Source organism: Vulpes vulpes, chromosome 14 (genome assembly GCF_048418805.1).
Source record: "Vulpes vulpes isolate BD-2025 chromosome 14, VulVul3, whole genome shotgun sequence".
Taxonomy (NCBI): Eukaryota; Metazoa; Chordata; class Mammalia; order Carnivora; family Canidae; genus Vulpes; species Vulpes vulpes.
In genome coordinates, this window is record NC_132793.1 from 48,768,183 (window position 1) to 48,788,683 (window position 20,501).

Below are 20,501 nucleotides of genomic sequence, written 5' to 3' on the forward strand. Positions count from 1 at the left end.
GAAGCCTAACACTGAAAGAGAAATCTTGAGCTGTGAATTAAATGGTCTGGTATTGAATTGGTTGTCATATGTTGTCTTTCCCCTGTGTTTCGTACTCCTCGATGCTCTTGCTGAATTAGGGCTCAGTATAAGGCATTGCTCTTGCCTCTCTATGCTCCCGAGACCTGCAGAGCTATTCAGGGTTTCAGCATTGCTCACCCAAGGTGAAATCTCCCAAGCAGTCTGTCCTGTCTCAGCTTTAATCTGTTTTAGTCATTTCATGGAGTTTTACAATTGCTGGACGACTGCCTGAGACAAATTGAAGGGAACTAAAGGGAGAGGAAAAAGCAAAAATAATCTGCCCCTTCTTGGGAAGAAGGCTAAACTTGCTTAGTTCAAAGGAATTTAGTTAGGTGCTTTGCATTTAGTAGGTTTGTCCTTCCTTTCTACCTTCCTTCCTTCCCTCCCTCCCTCCCTCATTCATTCATTCATTCATTCACTCACTTATTTAGCTTTGAGTCTACCTAAGAGCTTCAGTTTTCAGTCACTCGAGGAGCAAGTGAATGACTGGGAGTGGAAAACATTGTTGGACACACAGGAATTGCCCTGACAAATTGAGTAACAGGAGATCCAGTACACAAAATTAATTCCCTCAGGAATTTGCCAGCACTTAAAATGTGTAAACGTTGCTGTGCAGATTTCTCATTTCCTATAGAATTCTGTGTCAGTCATGCACATGTTAAGAGAAAGAAAGATTTAAAAAAAAAAACCAATTTGACAGCAGTCGGGGAATATAACTTAAACTCGTCTCTATATTTGTGGCCGGTACAAGCTCCTTAGAGCATGTGGTGAGGGAAGGTCCTTGCCTGGAGGCCAGACCTCTGCAGAAGCCCTGAGGCTGATGACAGGGTTAGCTGGAGGAGGAAGGACCCCTTCATTCCTCAACCCACTGACTCTTCCCCCTTTTAAAATAAGGTTTTGGCAAAATTCCTTACTCTTTTAAAGTTTGCCTTAAAGTTTTGCTCCAAAAGGCATAGCAAAGGCATAGCACTTTATAAAATACTCCTATCGTTTTACAAGTGCAATGTTTTGCCAAGATCCACTTGAATCCAGAGGCATTTTGGACCCCATAAAAATGTAAGCCTCCACCTGTTCATCAACCCAGGAGCCCTTTCCTCCTCTTTCTTGTAAAGGGAACTCGAATCTGTTTCAGTGTCCACCTCAGGACAGATCTGCTGGCCCCCTGCCCAGGACTGCGTCTGGGTCTGTGTAAGGGACTCCTGGCTCCTGGAGGGAATCCCACTCCTCCTGCCTACTATTTGCTTGGTGTTGAGCATGTGATGGAGTTATTTTTACTTGCAAAGACAGTGGGTAAATAAATGTATCATCTAAAATACTATGACCCTTTGCTAAATGATTCTATTCCTTCTACTGGGGAAGGGTTGTGGAGAAGAGTGTCGCCCACTCTGCCACATTGGCCCTGATTGGCTCTAACTCTAGACAGAAAATATATACATTTATTACATTTATCCTAATAGAAAATACACGTCTAATGACTTAAACAGTGCCATGTTAGATGTTGCTCCAGAATAGGGGTGTGTGTGCTAAACTGGAACGCACACTCCAGGGGGTATGTGACCATTTTCCAGTGAGTATGTAAGCTGGGATTGTTTTAAGGAATAAACTTCCATTCTTTAACTTCTAAATGTATTCTTCCTTAAATTGGCCACCTCGGAATGTCTGTGGTCTATGGGTTCTCTCTTCCCATCTTCCCTTTTCTAACTACTTTACATCCAAAATCTGACCATGAGGCATTGTTCAGAACTAACCATCAAACTGCCAAAGGGACAAGTGGAGGCTTTAGGGCTCACCAGGAGCATTGTGTGTGTGAGAGAGAGAAAAGAGCTTCTAATGGAAAAATCTTAAGGAAGAAACACATTCTTTCATCAGCTTCCAAACTTAAGGATCCTTGCTTCCGTTATCTTTCAGAGTTGAGACTCAGAAGTCAGATGGTTAACCAAGAACACAGATTAATACACACGTTGCAATTCAAATACCATGTCAGATATTTTTTCTGAAAAAAATGAAGTCGGTTTTGCCTGACCAATTTGAAACTGAGAACTTTGTCATTTCCCTCCTAATGACAATTTCTATAAATTAAAAAAGCTAAAGCCAAGACCTCAAGATCTTGAGGAAAATATATTTAAAGCCTATATGTTATATGCTAGAAATCACAACCTTCTAAACTATTTAATTTTATGATAAAAATTCTAGATGTTAAAAGTCTGTGGGGGTACCGATCGTTGGCAAAATTCTTTTAGGGGATGGATGACCAAAAATATTTGAAGACTGCTACTCCAGAAATGCCATATTATCTCAGATTGAGATACCCCTTGGCAAAATTGCCAAGTGAGGAAGACTCTGGCATTTATCCCTCCTTCTCTCTCCACTTTGTCTTTCCTCTGGAGTCTTTTGTCTCAAGACTTCTGGCAGCCACAGACGGCAGCCTCAAGGCTGCAGACCTTTCCATAGCTCTTGCTCTTCATGCCGTTCTGGGTTTCATTCCCTCAGAGCCCTGCCCTCCAAGAGCATCACTTGACTCATCTTTTAAACTAGTCTACCAGGGTATATAATGGGCACTGGCCATTCTTTTACACCTGCCATCATGTGGTTTGGAAATGTCCCCATCTTTGGAGTCTTGATTGGATGCCGAGCCTATCTCGTGTGATAAAAATCTGAAAGCTCCAGATATTTGCTTCCCTAATTCCTCATAGTAACAGACATCATCACTTCTAAGCTCTTAACCCATAGCAACTCAATTGATTCTCAACAATCTCGTGAAGTAGGCGCTATTATCAAATTGGTGCAGTTCAGGAAACTGAAGCACACAGAGAGAGAGAGAAAGTAACTTGTTCATGATGGTCACACAGCGATCGGAAGAACCAAGATTTGAACCCAAGGAATCCGATTCCAGAATCTAAGCTCTTAGTCACCATGCACAGGTACACAGTCCAAGTTCAGGTATAATCATTGCAGACTTTAATTCAAGAGCTGGTGCTTAAGAAAAGAGGATCTACCTAGGACCAGGGAGAGCCACTGCTCAGTACCTGGACTCTCCCAGGACAGCAGTGACAGCTGGTCTTGGGCTGGCTCCCAAGTGCTGACCACGTCGAGTGCAGCTTGAAGCACCAACAGGGGCAGTTGTGGATCACTTCTAGAATGTGCCTGTGATTGTGGCTTTGGCCTTGCAACTCTCTACCTGGTTCTCTGTCTCTTCTGATAGAGGCTTTCCCAGGTCTGTCTAACTATAAACCTCTTCATAGTTATAACTATATACTGTGTATAATATATAGTGATATATATGAACTGTACATTATATCAGCCAGATAGGCTCCTGTCGGCTTGCAGCTAAGGACCCTGACAGTGAGCTTTCAAAGGTGAAGGTGGGTGCATCCCTCGTATCCCTTCCTGGCTTCCAACAAAACACCCTGCATGAATCAGGCACTGGAAACACAGTTGTTACGTGAATAATGAGCTGATGCACAACAAAGTGTTAGTGGGTGATGATAACTTATAGGAGCAACTCTTCTGGTAATATTAGCATTTAGACGCAAGCCCTTAATGTCCCAAGGCACTGGCTGTAACCCACTAATGGGTCCTGAAATCAATTTAGTTGGTTGCTGCTAGCATTTAACAATGAATAGATTCATTTATAACAGAAAACATAAGAAAATAGAGTGTATCACAGGTAAGAAGAACAACTATTTCACGAAACATTTGTTTTGATTGTGTTTATGTGTTTAGTACATGTGAACCTGTCTGGCGGTATATTGGATTGTGGGGTTACTATGGGCTGAAATGTTTGAAAACCATGGCCGTGGGGTTCAGATGATTAATGGTCAGTGTGGTATGTCTCCTGAGGAAAGAGCAATGGGAAGGATTGAGAGACAGGATCTGAATTGTCGCAGTGATTACCTGAACTGCAAGATAGAAGGCAGATCCAAGAAACGTGAATAATCACTCACACTGTAGGAAGGTGGAAAGAAAAGGTCACAATTCACTTTAGCTCATGCTCACTCCCCTGCTACCTATGTACCTTTTTTAGGAAAGATTATTTCTTTTTTATTTTTTTAAGATTTTATTTATTTATTTGAGAAACAGAGAGGCAGAGACCCAGGCAGAGGGAGAAGCAGGCTCCATGCAGGGAGCCCGACGTGGGACTCGATCCTGAGTCTCCAGGATCAGGCCCTGGGCTGAAGGCGGCGCTAAACCACTGAGTCACCTGGCCTGCCCAAGATTGATTATTTCTTAATCATCCATTCTAGAATATACAGTAGTTAAACCTGTGTGAAAGGCGACTAAAACTTGCAAGTTGGCGTGCCTTACTAGTTCTTTTCTCAGACGAATGTTTTGTTGTACACGATGACTAGCACACTTTCAAGTAGGAAATCTTTATAGTAGGGGCGCCGGGTGGCTCAGTCGGTTGAGCGGCCAGCTTTCGGTTTTGGCTCAGGTCGTGATTTCCCGGGTCTTGGGATGCAGCCGCGAGGCAGCTCCACGCTCTGTGGGGAGCCTGCCTGAAGATCCTCTCCCACCGCTCCTCCCTCCACTCGCTTGCTGGCTCTCTCTCTTTCTCTAAAATAAGTCTTTAAAAAAGTATTTACAGTAATTTTCCAATATATCCGTACTTCATACACTGCCTTTTTCTGCTCCCCCTCAGCCTCATTCACGTGTGCACCTTACAAGCTTAACAGGGTGTGTGTGTGTGTGTGTGTTTGTGTGTGTGTGGATACCCCTCAAATGAGAAGGGTGCACCTAGGGAACCAGTCTTCTGCCTCTAACTTGAGCACCCTTGGACGTGGCTGCCTGAAGTTTGGGGAAGACTGTCTGTGGTGAGGAGAATGGGCCAGACAGATGCCAAGAAAAACACACAAAAGATACCAGAGTGCTGTGCGTGAGTGACATGGGCGTGTGCTGGGGAGGGAAGGGCCGACTGAGCCCCAGATGCTCTCAGGCCAGTTCCCCAGCCAGCGCTGTGCCTGCTTCTGTGTCTGTGATTGCCGCCTTTGCAGTCTTTTTTTTTTTTTTTTTTTTTTTTTGCCGCCTTTGCAGTCTTACCCCAAAACACCCCAGCCGTATTTTATTTGGCTGATGTCGTAGGTCAGGTTCCCTGGAGGCTAAGTCTGAGATGAGAATTCATGTGCAAGTAATTTAGTAAGGAAGTCTCCCAGGGGAAGCTGGAAGGAAGTGGGGGGAAAGCATGGGGAGGGCAGAGGAGAGGAGAGCATGGTGTGATTTCGGGCCAAGTCCATGGAGCGTAGGGCTCCCTTGACTGGACTTTCAGGGCCCTGCACCATCTCTCACTGGGTCAGAACTACCCTGGGGGAGTGCAAACTCCCAGGCACGATCTGCTCCCTATGTGTGCCTCTCAACAGCCCCAGGGGGTCCCCAAAGGAAAAACCATTGACCAGGCCACGGAAGGCAACAGCACAGAGGCTCACAGGGAAAGGCCCGAGGAATCGGAGGGCGTTGGGCTGGAGGCAGCCTCTGCCAGAGCCAGTCAGAATGGCTCTCTGTGCCTGTAGTTAAGGGGACGTGTTGGTTTTCGTACGATGTCTTCATTTGGTGTTTGTATGGATTGTGAAACGATGACCACAGTAAGTCTAGCTACCATCTGTCACCATACACAAGACTTTTAGGGAATCAGTGGGGAAGGAAAGTGAGATTTTTACAAAAATAGGAAGGCTGCTCCCTGAGAGTGGTGTTGGGCACCTTCCTAAGTCCATACCCGCAAAGACTGTACATTCAAGCTTCTCAAGGGTCTCTAACCACCACAGGGGGACATGTTCTGTCTTAAAGATGTGTATTGTGTGAGCAGAGGGCAAGAGGCCAGCACTCCCTTTTCAGTAAGTGCTTCAGCTAAAGACCCAGCAGTGTCCTGCCTGGATGATTCGTCAAGGTGATCCTTGGACCTGAAGTGAGAATATCTCCCTTAGCCAGGTGCCTGCCTACCCTTGCACCTATTTCCGTTTCAGCTTTTTTTCCCCCCTATCGATGAATTCAAATCTGAGGGTACGAATGACCACCAAATAGTCTTGCTTGTTGACACCCAAGGATGCTTGCATTCCTTGTATCCCCTAATTCAAGCTGGGCATGCTTCCAGTTTTTAAAAATACATCTGTGGCCTGACTGGAGTTTAAGATGCCCTCGTCCATTATTAGGCAATTTTAAAAGCTGGTATTATTTCAGAGGAATCTGTTCTACCTCTCTTATCCTCCACAGTTTGTTAGTCTTTTTTGCAGTAATAGTACCATCCCTATAATCAGAGCCAGAAACGCGGAAAGGGGAGAACTGGGAAGCTTCCCCTTATCCCTTGTGAAGTGGGAAAGCCTGTGATCAGCACCTGTCCTTTCCCCGTCCTGTTCCATTAGTTCCTTCTTTTGGTTTCTGGTTCCATCTGTTCTAGTCATTGAGTGTCATCACCTTACTTTTTGGTCATGTCGGGCCCTAAATGATAGACTCATCCCCCTATTAATCTGGGCAGATGCCCATTTGAATCCTCTTAAACATCCTTTACTCTCATCAAAATGTATCTACCCTGAATTCTATTTATATGAGGTCATTCTTTCCTCTAGGAGATGGCTGGATGCTTTTGTCAACTAGTCTGTGGCAATGGATTGAAGACAACATGCTAGCTCCCCAGCTCCTGCAAATGTTAAGAGGGATATTTTTATAAGACTCCCTCCCTCAATGAGGCGGTATGGCACAGTGGAAAGAGCGAAGTCTTGGGTTTGCTCCAATGTCACTTTAATTTCAAATCTCTTATTCCCTAAGAGATTACCCATAGCTCCTTAACTCTCTGAATTTGCCTAACACACCTTTACAAAACTGTAAAAAGGGGATACTAACACTTACCTCCTTATTTGGGAGGGCTACTTAATTAAAATTATAAGAGTTCTCAAGTCAGTGTCTGATACGGAGTAGGTGTCTTAAATACTGCAATTAATATATTAATGATATTGTAAGTCAAGTAAATAACACTGGTCATCTGAACAAATGTTCCTTAGGAAGTCTGTACAGAGGGAAACAAATATAGGATGTGCCTCTTAAATTAGATTGTTTCACATATGCCCTGTACCAGCTCTTTTATAGTTTATTCATCCACCAGCCAACTATCCATTCATTTATTGTCAACTTATTAATGTACTTATTTGGTACAAAAGGCTGGGCTTGTGCTGTGAAGGACACAAAGATGTGTGGTACTGACTCCCACGTTGGCTTATCACGAGTACGGCAAATAAAGTCTTGATGAAGGGCGCCTCAGCGGAGGAGCGCCTGCCTTCGGCTCAGGGCGTGACCCCGGGGTCCTGGGATCGAGTCCCATATCGGGCTCCCTGCATGGAGCCTGCTTCTCCCTCTGCCTCTCTCTGTGTCTCTCGTGAGTAAATAAAATCCTTAAAAATAAAGTCTTGGGGTAGTTGGATATTGGAAAGGCAGGAAACTGAGAACATCTCCGTCCTCTGTGAAGTTTGTCCATGAAAAGTTCAGAGTCGGAGACAAACCTGTATCTTTCAGAAAAGTTGAGGATCAGGTCATTTTAGATGTATGGAAAGAGTAGATGATGAGTCCTGGCCCGCCGGCAGGGTCCGTGAATGACACAGCGGATGTGCAACAGACTGGCAGTGAAGGGCACGAGGACAACAGGGGAAGGTGTGAGTGGACGGAGGGGAGAGGCTTAACAAGGAAATCATGCTCATGTGCTCCCTGGAAACGTGGCCACGCAGACCCTTGCCCGTCTTGGCTTCATTCACTTGCAGGAGTCACACCAGACTGAATGAGGGAGTTGGGGAGGAGAGGATGACGAACGCAGAGAGGAAGGACAAGCTGATGAGTGTTGCCATAGCAACTTACACCAATTCATGAAACGGGAAGAACAATTAAAGTGGACCAAAAAGCATAAAGACTGTTCTAGTTTAGATATTGGATGTGCTAGCTTAAAACTTGTAATCTCAGAGAGGTTAAGGATGCCAGGTTTACCTCCGTATAGGGTCGGTGGTGCGGTGCTCACCACCTGACCCCTCGGGTTGAAGGACCAGAGGCTACGTTCGTCCTTGCCAGGGGTCGGCTATGTGCCTCCTCACAACCTAGCTGTGCCATCTCCAAAATGGGATAAGGACGGTATTTGCTCAGGCATTGGCTCCGGATACCAGGTGAGGGGCCGTGTGTATGTCTCAGTGCAGGGCTTGGCACACAGCACGTGGGCCGTGAGTGTAAGCTGTTTGGGGGTGTGATGCTGCATGTCTGTTTAGAGGTCTCCTCAAGCTTATGCAACCTGTCATATGGCTGTGCCTATTTTTATGTCTTTAGCTGTTCATAAAAATAGCTTTTAGACCCTATGACCAAAGCCAAGAAGAAGTCAAGTTAAGCCTTGAAGAATAGTAGCACACGTGTGACTCATTTAATCTCCTTGGCATTTCCTTTTCTTTCCTATTTGTGAATTATTTATGGGATCTGCGCTTTTGGGGAAAAAGTCCCAACACCTCTCCAGCTCACTCGGGCTCCCGGAGGTTCCCTTTGGGGCCCAGAAGTGTTTCTGCCACAAAGCAGGTGCTCAGTTAGGGTTGGTCTTGAATGGTGTTAGAAACGTGGATAATCCCGATACAGATATTTGGTATTCATGGGGTTGAGCTGGCAATAGGATGTGTAAGTAAAAGATATGAAATAAGGAAAATAAGTAGGTCATTTGTCCATCAGTTTACTCAGAGAAACGTATTGAGCAGCTGCTTTGTGGCAGACACTGCTCCGTGGCCTGGAGACAGAACGGTGGGGAAGAGGGTGGTTTCTAGAGTACTCGGCAAACCAGTATCACCTGAGTGCTAATCAGAACTGCCTCCAGTGATGGTAGAGACGCTCTTCTCTGCAGGGGCTCCCCCCCAGTGAAGCATCCCCCTAGGAGGGGCTGGAGTAGTGGGGGCCACTCGGGGGCTGCACGCCAGTGTATACCTATGGACTAGTCAGAAGCAATCATTTAATATTTGCAAACTTGTGTCTTAAAAAGCCAGGTATACTGACGCATTCTGGTCGTGAACAAGACAGAGACAAGGTCCCTTTTTATGGGGTTTTCTTTCTCGGAGTTAGTCCCATGGCATTAGAGGGCTTAGCTCCTGGGAAGGCCTTGAACATCTTGCAGTTTGAGGCCAAGCTCCACAGCCGCACAGCCCAGGGCCGGGGTGGACCTTTGTGGCCCAAGCCCATCCGTGGCGAGCATTTGTATCACCAGCAGCTTTCGTGTTGTTTGAATCTTATCTTAGATACACCTTATAACTTACCGTAAGTTTCTTCTCATGGGGTAAGCAGATTCTGAATGTGGGTCCTTCTGAGTTATTCAGTTCTTTTTTTTTTAAATAAGATGTTATTTATTTATTCATGAGAGAGACAGAGAGAGGCAGAGGGAGAAGCAGGCTCTTTGTAGGGAGCCGGACACGGGACTCGATCCGGGGACTCCAAGATCACGCCCCGGGCTGAAGGCAGGCACTCGAGCCCTGAGCCATCCAGGCGCTGCCTGAGTTGTTCAGCTCTTAATATCTTTTTGGTTGTGAGGACCCCCTGCTTCCAATCCCTCATACTAAAGACAGCAGCCAATTAATTCCCACACATCAGCCCTCTCTGATAGTCCCTGTGAGAACTCTCATTATAGAAAAGCAGAAAGATGACTTAACTTGGCCTTACAGAGAAATGACAAGTTCTTTATTCACTTTACTTTTATAAAAAAAAAAAAAAAAAATTAAGATGCTTCCACGGCAGAGACTAAAATGAATGTCCTCTTTCCTTGGCACCCTGGGTGAAAATTCAGGGAGGTGTATGGAGTCAGAAGTGCAGATGGTTTTTACCAGAGTTTAATCAGGATAAATGTGGCTAGCTGCGGATAATCGAATTTAAGGAAATGGAAAATATAATATCAGTCTACAAAGGATTCAGTAATTTATATCCTCTTGTAAACGTGCATTATATAATAATAGTAAATTATACTGTGCCTGCCTGAGACTTACTAATCAAGTCAGTCTTATATGTGGAAAGGAAGAAAGGAAGTGAAGGAAGGAAGGGAAGGAAGAAAGAAAGGAAGGGAAGGAGTCGCAGAGCTATGGCCCAGAGGGCTAAGTCGTCACGGCCCCCTAACCCACGGATGGAGGACTTAGGGTTAGACCTGCGGGGCTGCGGTGCGGGCCGGCCGAGCCGTCTGCGCCCGACGGTGCCTCGCACATCCCGGTTACCGCCGGGTCTGTCCCCGCCTGGAGAGGCCGAGGAGACACAGCTCCCGTCTCGAGGCTCCGGGCGGAATTTGTATTAGAAAATGGAAATGACATGGACACGGGCTGCATTTGCGGTGTGAGCCGTCATGAGAGGGGACGCGGGGACTCGCACAAACACCTCCCTGCCGTGACCTCCAGCCGGGCATCTCCGCTGTCTCATTGGTGCTCTTAGGTCACGGAGACTCAGAAGCCACTCGGGCTGCAGGTACGTGCTGCCCACGGGAAAAGCCAGTTCCCAGCCCACCCGCTACCCAGCCACCACCAGCCGTGGCGAGCGGCTAAATTCAGTGACACGGAGGCTGGTCCCCTTTCATTTTGAAAATGCATAAAATAACCCTTTAATCCATAATCAATCCTTTCATCAATATAAAATCCAATCATCAACAATAAAAATCAGTGTTGTTCAAGATGTGGGTAACGAAACCAAGCCCAAATGGGCAAATGAGCACTTTATTTTGTGCCACCTTCATTTTTCACAAAAATTTGTCTTTCTCTCTGTGTATGTAGAGGGTGGGCCTAGGAATAGGGCTTAAAAAAAGATCCCTATTCCTGACAAAAGTAGGGCAGGCAAGTATTTTATAGGTAACAACAGACACAACTTCAGTAAGTTTTTAAGAGCACTTTTAAGAAATAAAAGACATTTCAGTTCTTTTGTTTTTAAACTCTAGGCTCACCATATTATATATTTCCTAAATACTAAAAGATTAGTGAGTAGATGTGTTAGCCTAATTTTTTGTCCTAGCATTTCCCTATTTGTGGAAGTAGATATATGTCCCGTCCCGTCCCCTCCCTTCCCCTCCCATCCCTGCACCTTCCCTGCTCCTTCCCTCCATCTCTCACCTTCCCGTCCTTTCTTCTTTTTTAACCTATCTGGTGTTTGTTGAGTACTCATTGTGGAAGATTCAGTTATCTAGATAGTATGAATTTAAAACATTAGGATCGCATGAAAATGTAATAACTAATACCTACTTAAATGTTTATCAGTTGTTGGTTATTACAATTCTAGAGAGTAAAATATGTTTCTGTGAAATCACAGGGTTCGTTACCTCCAGACAGGAAGGGTAAATTGCTTTTTAATTTTCTTAGACTTCTTTTTACTTCTCTGGCATCTTAACTTTGCAAGTTAATTAACCTTTTAAGTTAAATTATGCCGCTGCTCTGCCTGAAACTCTAGTACCCTCTCTTTCACTCCAGTAAAAGGCGACATTTGCACGATGGCAGACAAGGCCCTATGGGATCGGTCATGCTGCCTCTGAAATGACATTCTTCCTCTCTCCCCCAGGACTATGGAGTGTGGCCAAAGCTGTACTTGGAATAAGATTCATAGACTTGAACCTCCTCACGATTAACAAGAAAGTGTTTTAAGTTGTTAATTAAGCATTTAATTCAAGAAAAATAATCAAGCAATCACATTCTGCTGATCTTTGATTAGTAGGAATGTGGGTAATTTATATTTTCTTCTTTGTCCTTGTATGTCATTTGCTGCATTTCCATAATACATTTTAATCTTGAAATCAGTTAAAAAATTGTCAATGCAGAACAAAAAATGTAGGTTAGGAAAAGGGAGTCTATTAATAATGGAGAACAAAAGTTAAAGACGTTAAGCATGGAAGAAGGGAATATAATTCAAGTTTCATAGTCTCTTCCACTGTTTGAGTCATAATAGGATTGAAGTAATCGTGGAAAAGTTGGGTTGCCAGCTAAGAAGTCCCAGGAAGATGTCAGCTAGGACAGAGGTGAGCCAAGCGAGCAGAAGGAAAAACAGCATGTTCAACACAGAAGACAGCCACATAAATCTTATCAAGCATGGGAAAATTAGATTGCAGAGAAGGAACGTCAAAAAATTTGCCTGGATTGACAAGCAACCCAGGTTCTCTTCAGGAAAAGGTCAAGTAAGAGTTCACGTATGGTGTGAGTTACACTGTGGAATAATACCCTGGTGGGGCACTTCCCCTCAGTACTGGATTGGTTGTTAAAACACGTGTGTTCCATTTTTTTATTTTTAACATTTGTTTTAAAATTCAATTTCACTTAAATTGAAATAAGTTCAATAATTTGTTTTTAATATTTGCCAACATAGGACCACAGGCAAGTCGTTGATTCTGTTGGACGACAGTCACAATACCTTATTCTTAGTCCTAGACAGTCCAGGAACCCACAATTAATACCACCTATTCTTTGAATATTCAATTCAACATCGATGATTCCCAAGTGGACACCCTGGGAAAATTTTTGTCCCTGCTCATCTCGTCTGTACCACTCCCCACCCCCACCCCCACCTCTCAGGCTCCATTGCCTTCTCACTCTGCCTGGCAAACGACTACTGCCCCAAGGATTCTCTATCACATTATCTGTTTGACTTGTTTTTGTCATAGCACTGAAGCTACCTGATACTACCTTGTGAAGTTACTTGTTTCTTCTCTACCACTGTCGGTACCTGATAGAAGAGCGGGTTCCTCTGCCCCAGCATGGCGAGCAGTGCCTTGATGTTTGCCGAGTGATCGTCTGTCCCTCTCATACTCATCCCCATTCCCCAGCCTAGCCTCATTTACTTTTCACCATTCCCAGTTTCTAAACTCTCCTCGATCCCCAGTCTCTAAAGGGTGCAGTGATGTAATTTAGGATAAGATGAGCGTATCTGTTTCAAAGGTATATCGATTTGTTTTTAGTCCCCATTAAATCGTCTCTGGATTAAAATGACACCTTTGTCAACCTCCCCTGCAGCAGCAGATAGACCAGCTTCATAAGGCGACCACTAACACCATTCATCACCCAGAGCCTTCCACTCTGATGGTCTAAGGGTCATTGACCAAGACTGTTGGCCAAGGCATCCTCTGCATAACATGAGTTAAAACTTCACGGTGATTAAACATCTCACGATGCCGTTGCAGAAGATCTGAATTCAACATACTCCCATAACTGTGTCAGTACTGTGATGGCTCCTCCCCTCATGTGAGCAGCCTCCCCACACTGACCCTGAGCTAACCCCACTCTGGCCATAATCCTAAAGGCCATCCGCTGTGATCCATCAACAACGGCTATCTCCGTGCCTGAAGGTAAAAGGCATTCGGGCCGCCTGTGTCATAAGTACAGTGAAGAGCTAGGCCGACATTTCAGATGCTTTGAATCCGCGGGTTAAATTTGTCTTTGGAATTGGGGAATCAGGTTTCGACACAAAATTACCCATTCTTTTAGAAAACTGGGTTTTCCATTCGGTTTGACTGTAAAAGATCAAATTTCCGGGAAAATCACAACTGAATGCCCAAATTTCACCATATTTAATTTTGTTCCAGCAGGACTTCAAACAAATGAACAAAAACAAAGTGAAACAAAGAAAAAGAAATCCTTCAAGATGTACTGACAGAAAACGTGAATTCATTCTAAGCCTTAATCACAGAAATGTCCATTCCTTGGGAAAAAATAAAATGGCCCATCGTAAACATAGCTATTTAAACTGATTCTATTCTATTCAATATGCTATACTTAGACAAACTAAGCATTTTTGTTTGGAAAATGTTTATTATTTACAAAAACTGAAGCAATTCATAAATTGAGGCTACTGTATTTTTTAGGCCTCCTTGTAAAAATTCCCCTTTTACCCTTTCTGCTCCGTGATAATTATAAGATTGTAAAATGAATTGGGAAGGCTCAGGCACTCCTCAAATTAAATGGTAAGTCAGCCCTTCGGACTTGACCCAGAAGGTGGATGTATCTTCACACACCCTCTTACGTGGCCTCCGTTTTCTATTTTCACGTAAACTGTGAAGTTCTCTTGTTGGAGGTTTTTGCCTTAGGAATGAGGCATCAAGTTTCACTGGATACATTTTTAAATGATACTTGAATGTCCCCCTGAGCGAGTGCCCAGGGACAGCCTATAGAGGAGGGAGAAAGTGCTCTGGGGTCTCCCCATTTTGTCTTTGCTCCGTCTTTGATTATTTCCTCTACTCAACTTATGTTGTCCGGTGTCCACTGACGGCCCAAGGGGCGCCCGGGCCAGTGTGTGTGTGATTCCTCTGCACTTTGTGCGGTGATCACGGTGAAGGCAAAGAGCCGTCCGGACGCCCTGACAGGAGTCCCTTGCAGCTGCTGGGCTTTTGACCCTGTTCTGTCTCCCTGGGATTTGGACTGTCTCACCCAGATGGGCCGCCCGGCCGCAGCTGCCTCGGCCTGCGCTGGACTCCTGCACGACATGGGGAGGCCTGGGCGGCCTTGTCAGTGGCAAACGTGCAGAATCAATAAGGTGGCTTTCGCACTGGAGTTCGAGGTTTTCTCCAACTTAATGCTTAGTTCAGTTAGTCGATGTTTTCCTTTCACGTAAGTGGAAGGTGGGCTTGGCCTTCATTAATAAAAGATTCACTAACCCTCACAGCCCAAGAAACCCGCGTTCTCACAGGGCTTATGGAGGCCCGAACCAGTGTCTTGAACGGCTGCCCTAGGAAGCCCCCGTCAGGGCCTCGCGGCGTAGCTTCTGAGGGCTTTTTGTAACACACACAGGAGAAAAGCAGGTTTTGAATAATTAAGATTGTAGTCACTCTGCACGTTGAAGTCTTGATCTATATTTCCTCCAGGCATTCTTACTGTTTTTTTTTTTTTAATTTTTATTCTTACTGTTTTTTTTTGTTGTTATTTTGTTTTTGTTTTTGTTTTGCAGAAAAGGAAGCAAGTTGAATTTTTTTCGATGTATCACAACCCTCTTTTTACATTTTTATTTTTTAATCTAACATGTTCACCATGGTGAAAAATAAATTATTTAGACTTGCTTATGATAAAAAGTTAAAGTGCATCTTTTTTTTTTTTTTAAGATTTTATTTATTCATTCATGATAGACATAGAGAAAGGCAGAGACACAGGCAGAAGGAGAAGCAGGCTCCATGCCGGGAGCCCGACACAGGACTCGATCCTGGGACTCCAGGATCACGCCCCGGACCAAAGGCAGGTGCTAAACCGCCAAGCCACCCAGGGATCCCCTAGAGTGCATCTTAAGAAACTTCTCATTCCTTATATGATGTGAGATCACCGTGATGTTACAGTGCACAGATTGGTTCCCTTCCAGTACATTCTGAAATGTGGCTTCCCCTTCCCTTTTTCCTCCAATCCAATCTATTCAATATATTTTGCAAAGCACATGGTTATTAGTAATTTAAACGGGTCCCCTCTACTGTGTTTTTTCTTTCTTGGCTAACCCCCACTCTCACCTCTCCCCACCTGGAACCCACAGTTATGTATTGATGTGGCCTTAAGATACACAATATGCAATTTCTATAGTATGCACTGTTGCATTTGGGAGTCTTTCATTTATACAGAAGATATTGTGCTTTCTCATTCTGTATCTGCTTTCCCCACTATGTTTTTACTTGCTCTGTTTCTCACTTTTCTACTTACTGCTGCCCAGTGTCTCATGAAATGCATTCGCTCCTCCTCAATTATCCGATTCCCTAAGTCTCTTCTAGCTCCCCACTGCCCTAACGACCACTCTGTCCACGTGCAAAGATGTGCACACATGCCCAGCCGACCTAAGTGAACACGCCTCTGACCTGTATCTGGGAGTGTAACTGCTGTGTCACAGGTCATGCCCATCTTTCCATTTTCTGTCTTTGATGTACTGAGACCTGTCAATCCACTGACAATCACCACCCCACTCTCACTCTCTTTGCTGTCATACACCGATGCGTTTCGCACTCGTAAATATTTCAGTAGAGTGTTGAGAAGGACGGGAGGCAGATGTGTGTGCTCAGTCTAATATTTGAGCTGGGGGACGTCCTGTCTTTGCTTCAGTGCACCCTAGTGGGTTTGGGCCGTGGCCCAAGGGGGAGGACTAGGAGAGGAGAAAGGACGTTCCCGTTGATGTTGATGTTAAGCTACGTGCAATCGGCCGTAAGCTTGTCACCAAAACACATTACCTGAGAAGTGGGGCATAGACTAAAAGGAAAGATTGCATCTAAATAAAGGTGGGCGGTGGCAGTGAGCCTGGTTTCATAATTGAGAGGGTATTAGACTGGCTTTCAACCCAAACGAATGACAGCATTTCTGGAACCAGAGGCTCGTTGCCTTAGCCAACCCTCGCCCCGGGCCAGCGGCCGTTGGGTTCTACCCCAAGGTTACTCTTCAGCGCTGCAACTGACTACACCCTGTAAGTTTGCAGAGTAAAACCGTCTCAGTAGTTCATTTGACAGGACTCCCCCTGGATTTCAGGCGGTCTTGTGAAGGCCCTAACAAGGCACCTCTGGGGATACCGCTGAGAAGTGATCAGAATTGCATTTCCTGGGCCAGGCAATGAGGTGGCTGTGAGAGGGTTAGGTCCAATTTGTACTTGGAGGAAGCTAGAGCAGGACTTTATTAAAAAGGCGAACGCATCGCTATCAGGTCTGCTCACATCTCAGGAGCAATGCCCGTGGTCATGTCAGCACTTTTTTAAATTAGAGTTTTCTGGGTGCAGCCTGTCAGGCATGTCTTTGGTTGGATTTGAACAGTTCCAGTGAAAAATAGCCAAGCAAACCCCAGATGACAAGATATTCGGCTACATTTCAAGGCATTTAACCTCCCTGTTTCCGTTCTTCACGCCCGGTAAACCGTCTGGTGCATGGGTCACTATCCCACGCTGTTCAGGGCCCTTGGTCCACTGTGGTCCTACTCTGTGTCACCTAGATTGGCCTCTGCAGCTCATACGTGTATCTCTCTGAGATTAGTGGAAGTGATAGCTTGTGGATACAGGTATCATGATCTTGGGACTGAGCACTTGATTTGGAAGCCCAGTTCTGCCTAAGGCAGTTGTCTTATCGGTGTACTGGAGATAATGGGAATATGGTTTTTTTTGCTAAGTTGAGTTGCTGTGGGGGCGTCTGGGTGGCTCAGTCCCTTAAGTGGCTGACTCCTACAAGTCCTCATCTCAGGATTGTGGGATCGAGCCCCACGTTGGGCTCTGTGCTCAGCGTGGAGTCTGCTCAATATTTTCTTTCTCCCTCTCCCTCTACTCCTCCTTCACTTCTCCACTCTCAATAAACAAAATCTTTCTTTTTTTAAGTTGCTGTAAAAATCAAATAAAATAATGCACCCAGGGCAGCCCAGGTGGCTCAGAGGTTTAGCGCCACCTTCAGCCCAGGGCGTCTTCCTGGAGTCCTAGGATCGAGTCCCACATTGGGCTCCCTGCATGGAGCCTGCTTCTCCCTCTGCCTGCGTCTCTGCCTCTCTCTCTGTGTCTCTCATGAATAAATAAATAAAATCTTTAAAAATTAATAATAATAATAAGAAGAAAATAAAATAATGCACCCAAAGGCATAGAAGATTTGCGTTCTTGGTGTCATGGTCTGACAGATTAGGTTAAATAACATAAAACACATGAACAAGGTGTCATGATCCAGAAGAACCTATGGACTGTCTAAGGCTCGGAGGTGGTCAGAACCTTCTCTGTGGTTACCGAGCCTGTGTAGGAGAGAGGCACTCAAGTAGGAAGCCTAAGGGGTTCTTTTTTTTTTTTTAATTTTATTTATCCACAAAAGACACACAGAGAGGTAGAGACACAGGCAGAGGGAGAAGCAGGCTCCATGCAGGGAGCCTGACACGGGACTCGATCTGGAGTCTCCAGGATCACACCCTGGGCCAAAGGCGGCGCTAAACTGCTGCGCCACCTGGGCTGCCCGCCTAAGGGGTTCTAAGTCTCTCACTGTTTTTTTGCTCAGTTCTAAAAGGTTTCTTTGCTTAGGCCTTTACAAAGATAATGCAAGGATTAGCTAAAAGCTAAAACTACACTATAAAACAAGCTTCTTATTTAGCATATTAATATTTAACTTTAGCAGGCATAGCAGCAAACGGTAAATAATAGATAACCTTAGGCTTACCGGTCAGTCGCTCAGTGCAGCCTTCGCTGGGGAGATTTGGGCACTGGGTCTGGGCCTGGGTCGTCTTGTTCAGTCGTCCCCATTACCTATCTCCCACCAGAGTCCTCCGTAATTTAAACTATCCTCTTTGCCCCCAATATCAATGAAGTTACTGCCTGTGGGGGACCCCACTTCTCTCCCCCTTTCCCATGGCCAAAGTCCCGGCCTCCCTGCCTTCAGTGGCTCCTGATGTGTTTCTAAAGATCAGGCTTTCTGTGCTCACCACACAGACTTAGATTCCTACTATTTTAATTTCTGTCTAAAAATTTCTAATGCACAAAAAAACCCCAAAACCGTGATAAGCACAACTTTGCGAAGAAGTTTCCCCTTGATGGACCCCGAGTACGGCAGTGGGGAAGGTCTCGGGCATTTCTTTGGCTTTAGGTGGGACAGGTGTCCTGACTGGTCTGTGATGTTGCTTCATGTCTCAACACAAACATCCCCTCTGAGGACCCCCTCCCGCTGCTCTGACCCAGTGTGGACTTCAGCTGCCCCGTGGGGGGTCGCTCTCCGGGCATCCTGGGCTCTCTGGTACCAGTGGAGGTCAAATCTGAAAAAGACACACATGACCCCCGAGAAGTTCAGGTGCAGCCGAGGCAGACAGGAAGCCAGCAGCCCCGACCTGGGGAGGGGGGCGGATGCACCTGCCGTGTCCAGGGAAGGCCCCGGGCCCAGGCCAGGAGATGTGCTTCAGAAGCTGGCCCGAGCCCCGGGCAGAGCAGACAGGGGTCCGTCCTGCCCAGTCATTGGAGGCTGCCGTCCCCTTGCGTGCAAGTTGGCATTGAAGCCATAGGTCTCGGACTGTCCGACTGCAGGACACATAAAAACCTCCTAATAATTTATTAGGTTTCACATTCCTGGGCCCCGTCTCCAAAAATTCTGATCCGACAGGGCTGGGGTTAGCAGCTACGAATCCCAATTTTTAAAAGATCTTTAGAACGACTAATATGTTTGTGGGTCACGGAGAAACACCTTGAGAGTCCCTGGTTCGGAGGACAGGAGGTGGTGAGAAAGAAGGGCTGAGACACAGAGGACGGGGCACTGGCCGTGGAGCCCCCGTGGGGTGCAGGGGAGCCGGCAAGGCCCCAGCAGAGGAGAGGACAGCCTGAGATCAGTCGGACAGTGGGTCAGGTGGGCTTTGGGGCATTAGGACGAGGCTGGCTGGCTACCGTGAGGTGCGCTGGGTGGGCCAGGTCTGTGGCCAGACTCAGCGACGGGTATGTGCGAGCAAGTCCTGAGAAAAGAAGGGGAATTCGGGACTTTGCGTTGTGCAGGATATGTCAGTACTTTATCATTAGGGAACGGGAATCAGCTGAGCATGATGGTTAAGGGCGCAGACCGCCAGGGCTTGTATCCTGGTCCTACGGCTTACCAGCTCTGCGGTTGTTGGACAAGTTGTCTGACGTTCTGTGTCGCCTGGCGGGACAGACCCCGTCTGTGTCTCCTTCATCCATAAAATGGGTCTAATAGTTTCCTTCCTCACAAGTTCCTCCTGAGGGTTAACCGCGTGGATGTTTGTAAGCCCCTTAGAATGGTCGCTGGCGGGTAGCGAGGACCGAGCGGCGGGGACGTAAGGAATAAGGTCTGGTGTATGTGCCGGGCCTCGCCCCTCTGCGCCAGGCGCCTCGGTAAGACCCCACGCCCCAAGCTGGAGGGACGTGTCCAGCGGTGCTGGGTGGCCCCGTGGTACTCGGGGTACTCGGCCGGCAAGGCCAGGCCCCGGCGGAGACGGAGCGCGCGGACCGTGTCCCGGACACCGTGAGCCTCGGGATCCTCGCCGAGGGCAGGAGAGCGGAGAAGCCGGGCCGCGGCCCTCATGTCAGCCCTGGCCCCGTCGTGTCCACCGGTCGCGGAAAGCACCTGCCAGGAGGAACCTACTGGAAGGGATCTCCCCTGACCAGGGCATGATGGGACATGAGCTGACGGTAACGTGACAGTTTCTGAATCCTAGTGTTTTGGTCCATAAGACACTGAGGGGGAAAGGACGGGGAGTAACTTACGGGGCAAGGAATCCGGGCGAGCAGAGCTCGGGTCTGCGAGCCATTTGGTAAGTTCCTGTGGACACTCGGAGTGGCGGAAACCGCGAGCTTCCATGTCCTCTAAATATATATATGTATGTATTTCTGAAAAGTGCTTCTCTCAGCAAAAATGTAATGGGGGCAATTTTTGTTTTAAATGATAGCTCCAGACCTAGTGGGAAGCATTTTCAATCTCTTTTTCTGTTTGTCTCATAAGGCCTATTACTAAAGGGCTTTTTTTTTCTTTAAGGAAAAGCATTATTTTAAAATTGAATAGTTAAGAGGAAGTTTAGGAAGAGAAAGGATTAAGGATTTTTATA

General features: G+C 46.2%; 1 long non-coding RNA gene across 1 annotated transcript in view; it reads left to right on the forward strand.

The window, feature by feature from the left end:
- The window catches only part of LOC112915596 (uncharacterized), a 120,819-nt gene that overhangs the window by 51,111 nt on the left and 49,207 nt on the right, over nt 1–20,501 (forward strand). The window lies entirely within an intron of this gene.